Source organism: Pteropus vampyrus, unplaced genomic scaffold, assembly GCF_000151845.1.
Source record: "Pteropus vampyrus isolate Shadow unplaced genomic scaffold, Pvam_2.0 Scaffold225, whole genome shotgun sequence".
NCBI lineage: Eukaryota > Metazoa > Chordata > Mammalia > Chiroptera > Pteropodidae > Pteropus > Pteropus vampyrus.
In genome coordinates, this window is record NW_011889006.1 from 764,998 (window position 1) to 771,082 (window position 6,085).

At 46.5% G+C, this 6,085-nt stretch overlaps 1 long non-coding RNA gene across 1 annotated transcript in view; it reads right to left on the reverse strand.

Annotated features, from left to right (window-relative positions):
* Window positions 1-4,392: 4,392 nt before the first annotated feature.
* The window catches only part of LOC111747487, a 2,605-nt gene continuing 912 nt past the window's right edge, over window positions 4,393-6,085 (reverse strand). Inside the window, exon 2 of the long non-coding RNA XR_002783546.1 lies at window positions 4,393-4,855. This is a non-coding gene — a long non-coding RNA (uncharacterized LOC111747487). The remainder of the gene's footprint in view (window positions 4,856-6,085) is intronic.

The following is a 6,085-nucleotide window of genomic DNA, read 5'->3' on the forward strand; positions in this document are numbered from 1 at the left end:
GGTCTGCGTACCCCTGGCAGACCCAGCTGGTTGAATGAAGAGCACGTTTCCTACAACTCACTGATTTCTGGTGGTCCGTGTGTCTTTCGGGTGCTGGTGGCTACAACATCATTTGGTTTCATATTTAAAGGGACTGGCCTAAAAACTATATAAGAAGCAGACCTAATACTTATACCACGTTCCAACACTTAAAGTAAAAATGGACAAAGCCATTAACTTTCAAATGAGTGGATCAGATCCCAAGGGGCACTGGAGAGGAGAGGAGAGAGAGGCTGACCCAGAGTTGGAGGGGTGGTCACAGAAGGCTTCCTGGCAGAGAAGGAATTAGTATTGGATGTGTAGGAGAGGAAAGACCATTTTCCCTCTCCCCCTGTAAGAAAAGACAGATTAACAAAAGAAAAGCAAACATAAGTTTATTAACATGCATACCTCATGTATACATGGGACTCGGAAAAATATATAACTCCCTAAGGTGGCTCAGAATTCAAGATTAAATACCACCTTAATAAGAAAGGGGGGCGGGGAGTGGTTTATGTAGGTGTTTTTTAGGAGAGAGTACATGATTTTTAGGAAAAATCAATGGGCCCTTAGAAGAAAAGATGGGAGGTATGAAAGTTTGTGACAAAGTTTAGGCATTTTGTCTCCTCTCCTGTGGTAAGAGCTAATCCTCCCTGGATGATGGAACTTCCTGGAAGGCATCTGTGATAACTGAGCTCCTTTTGGAAATGCAACGCGAGGATGACAATGTTTTGTGAAGCCAGTTTGGCAACTGTGGGGTGCGAGGGATGGTTTTGATGCAGGACAGGACAAATTCCCCTGAGTGGCCCTGCACCGAGAGAGAAAGGGTTCTTGACTGAGTACAGGAAAGAATTCAAGTACACGCCAGAGTTAGAGTCAAAAGGAAAGTTTATTAGAGAAGGGGGTAACGCTTCATAGACAGAGCGTGGTCTTCTCTCAGACAAAGAGTGAGAGAGTCTGCGAGAGGCTCAGAACAGAGACAATAGAGGGACAGAGAAAAAGACACTGAAAGGAACAGAGAAAAAGACACTGAGAGGGACTGAGAAGAGAGTCAGAGGGAACCCAAACGGTTGGGAAGTTTAGTTTATAGATAATTCTTAGTTTCTGTGAATTACAGTTTAAAGACTTTGTTTTCCCTTGATGGTATGCGTACGCCTGTGAAAGTAAGGGTATGGAGTTAAAAGCAATGGGTGTGGCAAGAAAGCCTGCTGGCAATTCCCAGTCTTTGACCTATAGGTTCCCAAAGGTTCTAGCCATAGGGAATGATTGTGTTTATTTTGTGTAGGGTGTGGCTTAAAGACTCTGTTTTCCCTTCAAGGTATGAGTAAATGGTTAGTTAGTAATCCCAGCAGAAATCTTCCTTTGTTCTGTAGGTTTCCTCTTGGTCTGGCTTTAGGGCTGATCAGCATATTGCAGTCTCTGAATATAGCTTGATTTAACATTTAGTTCTCTTGCCCCCTCCCTACATTAATCTGAGCAGGACAGGACCAAAATCTAGAAAATTGAGAATACGCCCTCAGGCCTTGGCAGTGGGAATAGATCAGAATGAGGATACAAAGAGTGAACAATGTAGAGAAGCAGTGTCTGACTCAGAGCAGCTGTGAACAGAGGGAGGTACTGCAGTATGAAGTGTGGTGCCAGGGAGGGCCCTGAGCAGCAAGGAAGAGAAATTCATTTGAGACGCTATGCTGGAACCCCTGTGCCCCCAGCTCTTCTTCCTCTACCCTCTTCAAGTTTCCTTTCCCATTGGACAAAACCCTTCTGAGCCTCCCCCTATCTGGCACTCAGGTTGAAGACAAATTCTGCAGCATCATGTAGCATGTAAATAGGCTTTTCTGATATTGTAGTAGGCTTTTCTGATATTATAGTAAATAGGCTTTTCTGATATTATAGTAAGAAATATCTATTTGGTCTTCATCCTTGTTTCTGTCACAGAGCTCCTAAAATCTTTGGAATTTCCTGTAAGAGTGATATAGAAAAAGATGCCTTTTGTTATAACAAGCACCTTTCAACCACAGCTGAGTTTATGTTAATGAGGTGACTTTTGGAGAGCCCCTAAGGATGGGGACTGGTTGCCAAAAGGAACCAACCTTGGAAATTTCAGCCCCACCTCCAGGGAGAGAAGAGGGGGCAGGAGGTTGAACCAGTCACCAATGGCCAATGGTTTAATCAACATGCCTATGGGAACATGAACGCCTCCACTTGTCAGGAGGGTGGCACACCCCAAACTCCATGGGGACAGAAGCTCCTCTGCTCAGGACTCTTCCAGATCTCGCCCTAAGTATCTCTTCATCTGGTTGTTCATTCATAGCCTTTGTAATAAACTAGTTAATCTAGTAAGTAAACTTTTTCCGAGTTCTGTGAACAGCTGTAACAAATTTATCAAACCTGATGAGGGATTGTGGGAACCTCTGATTTATAGTAGGTCAGAAGGTAGGTGACAACCTACACTTGAAATTGATGGTTGGGAGGAAGGGGATGCAGTCTTGTACGAATGAGCCTCAACTCTGTGGAATCTGACTCTCATCTGCAGATAGATAGGGTCAGAACTGAGTTAAATTGTAGGACACCCAGCTGGTGTCATGGAATTGCTTGGTGTGGAAAAAATTCCTATATATTTGGAGGCCAGAAGTGTCAGAAGTGACAGTAGTGGTGTGAGTAGACAGAAAACAGTAGTGTGTCTTTCCTTTATAGCTTTACAGAAAAAGAGAAAATAAGAGGTCAGTAAGAGGGCCTTCCTCTCATCCCAAGGGAGGTGAGCCAGGGTAGTAGTGGCTGGGCCTGCTATTGGGCCTGCTCTGTCTTGTGCATTGCAACGGAAGGGCCTTCCTGCCATCGCCCTGCCTTTGTATGGAGTTGGCATGAAAAAGCAGCCTTATCAACAAAGGACACCAGGCTGCTTAGCACCATAGAGTCTAGATTTAGGGTACTAGTCCATTACAGGAGTCAGGTGTCAGCACAAGCGACCTCAGACCTCTGAGTATTACTGTGTCCCCAGCTGGCCAGTGAGAGGGACACAAAATATTTGGAATAGCCCCTAGTCTCATGGTAAGCTGAGCTTGAGTATGGCTCCTTTCATCCAGCGAAGAAAGGGGGTTCAACTCCTAGCTAGCCATTTTTCAGGCCAGAATGAAAGTCCAAGGTCATGTGAAGACAATCTTGTCCATGACTTTACATATCACAACCAGGGGCATTTCCCCACCCTCTTACCAGGATAGCACTTCTCACACATCCCTTCTCATACATTGCCTGGTAACAGTGTTATTCAGGTTTCTTGAAACCTCATTCTTTTTCAGTAGACCTGGGAACCACATCCCTAAGCCCAGCCCAGTGCCTCCCTTGCACTCTGATTCACATCACAATTCAGAGATGCTGGACTTGCCAAAGCACTCTGCCTTTCCCTGGTGTGGTCCTCCCTTAGCAAGAAAATGTTACCACTCTTGAATCAGCCTAATCATCTGCACAAGTGAATTGAAGAAGTTGCTCTCAGTAGAGTCAAAGGTCAGGTCAAAACTTGAGAAGCTTGGTGAGCCCAGCTTCCATACAGCCAATTGTCACAAAAGTCTGTGCTGTGAACTCTGCAAAATAGATACACTGCGTGATACAACAGAGCAGACAAATCTGAAGAACTTTCTTGCTTTGTTCTTAGCCAGTGTTGGGAAAAGTTGGGGTATTGGGCATCGGGAATGATTTCAAGATTGCAAAGGAAGAATTGAGGTGAGTAGAGCTGAGAGGTATACTGATTTTCATGTTGATTTCCACAATCGATGCCCGTTCAACTGTTACTCTCCAGATGCTACACACATATACACACACATCCCACAGGGATCCATTTGGTGCCTGCCACATCTGTTGCAAAATTCCACACTCCAGGTCAAGGGAAATTTTGTGGCTTTAGTCCTTTCAGTTATTAAGAAACTTTTCCAGAGTTTGCCCTTATTGGTCCTTTATCTCAGTGATCCCCCAATCTTTTTGGCACCAGGAACCAGTGCTACTATGAGAATTTAATGCCTGATGTCTGAGGTGGAGCTAAGGTGGTGATGATAGTGCTGGGGAGTGGCTGCAAATACAGATTAAGCTTCTCTTTCTCACCCACCTCTCGTCTCCTGCTGTGTGGCCCAGTTCGTAACAGGCCTCGGACGATACTGGTCTGCAGTCTGGGAGTTCACACCTGATTTTGGTCTTGTGAGGCTTCCCTTCTACCGGATCATTCATACAATTTCCTGGGAACCTGCTTCCAGTCCTGTGCTCAATAGGTCAGATCACTGTATTTTGTCCTCTTATTATCTACTGGGCTGAATCTCCCATCTTTTATATCCTAGTAGTCTGATGTTTACTGTTTTAACATGTCCAGCATGATGAACATGTCCCAGATGCAGGGTTTTGCCTGATTTTCTGGTCCCTGACCTCCAGAAATCTCTAGTAACTCCATTCTCTCTATCCCCCTCCCCATCCCTCAACCCAGGATTATGCACATCTGTTCTACTTACATCGAACTAAATCCATATTTTACAAGTGTTTTGATCAAGGACCTTTACATGTGACATGTGCATAACTGGAGTGGGGTATGGTGGTTTCATTTATTTTGATTACCTAATGAATTAATTTTAATTTAATACTGTTCAGATGGTTAGGTAATAAAAACTCGTTCAAACAGTTTACTGAATGGTTTGGACGAAAGAGGATTTTCTGTTTTGGATGGATACCCAGTGACCTAAAATACACTTTCTTCAGAGGAGGTAAAACAGCAAACACATGCAGGGTGCGGGTGGGAAGGTGCTGGGTAAAATGCAGAGCAGGAGTTTATACTGACACTACACAATTGAGAGGATGACACCTGAACATGCTCCTTTTCTGTGGCTGGCCTGTCTCAGCTCAGTGGCACCAGACAGAAATCTAGACCTCTTTAGTGGAAATAAAGCTACAATTTCAGAAGAACCACAAAGTTCGAGGGCATTTTGAGAATTTAATTTCCTCAACACCTGAGAACCCATTTGCTTCCCTGTACCCCCACAGTCCCTGCCTTGTTCTGTCCCTCCTAACTTTTCCCGCCCTGGTTTCAGCATCTCCCTAAACGCTTAGATTTCGGTTTTGGAAAATTCACCCTGGCTGCAGAACAGAAGGTGGAGGGGCCGGGGCTAGACACAGGCCAAGCCCTTCCGGCGCTCTCCATGCCTTTCAGGACAGCGTCCCAACTCCTTTCTTACAGTGGTAGAAGCCACAAGCCCTACCACTGCCCACCGTTTTTATTCCAGCCACAGGAGAATCTGCATTTCCAGAAAGGCCTCAGGCTGGGGGGGAGGGGGCGGTGCGCCCGGAGGCCCCGCCCACGTGCTCTCGCGGCGGCGGCGGCCATCTTGGACTCGGTAGCCCGCCCGCCCTTAGCTGATCTGCAGAGGGTTCGCGCCGCGCTGCGGCGAGGATACCAGATAGCCCCTCCCCACCTAACGCCTTGGCGGTCCTGTGCTCCTGAGCCAACGGCCCCAGCGCCCACCCCTCCGATCTCCGTGTAAAACCTCGAGCCGGCATCCTGCTGGCAAGGGCCAGCTCCTGGCCCTTTCCTACCTTCCTACCTGGTGACTAAGCAGGCACCTCTTTCCTTATATGTCATGTTGCATGATTGATAAATTCTCGTTATGAAGCCCAGAACAGTGTTCCATAAATGTCTATGAGCTTTTCCTGCAGGAGATTGCAGGGTGCTTTGTAGCCACCACCCTTCCAGCCACCACTGCTGCAGTTCCTGGCTCCATGATTGTGTCTTTCTGTGGACTCCAAAGGCCAAGTTGGAGGAGCAAGGGGATTGGCAAGACTCCCTCAGGGGAGTTAAAGCCCCTGAGTCCTTTAGGACTGCGTATGACCATTTTGGAAGGGTGTCAGAAACAGACCAGAGTGCCCAGGACTAGAAAGCCTTTTGTAGATTGGCTCCATGCTTGTTAATTTATCATCCCCGGCTGCATCCCCAGAGGGACTTACATGCAGCGCCAAAACTATAAAGTACTGTGTATGTGCTAGTTAGTTGTGGGGAACATGGGGAAGGGCTTTTAGGCTAGAGTGAGTGGTGGCCCAA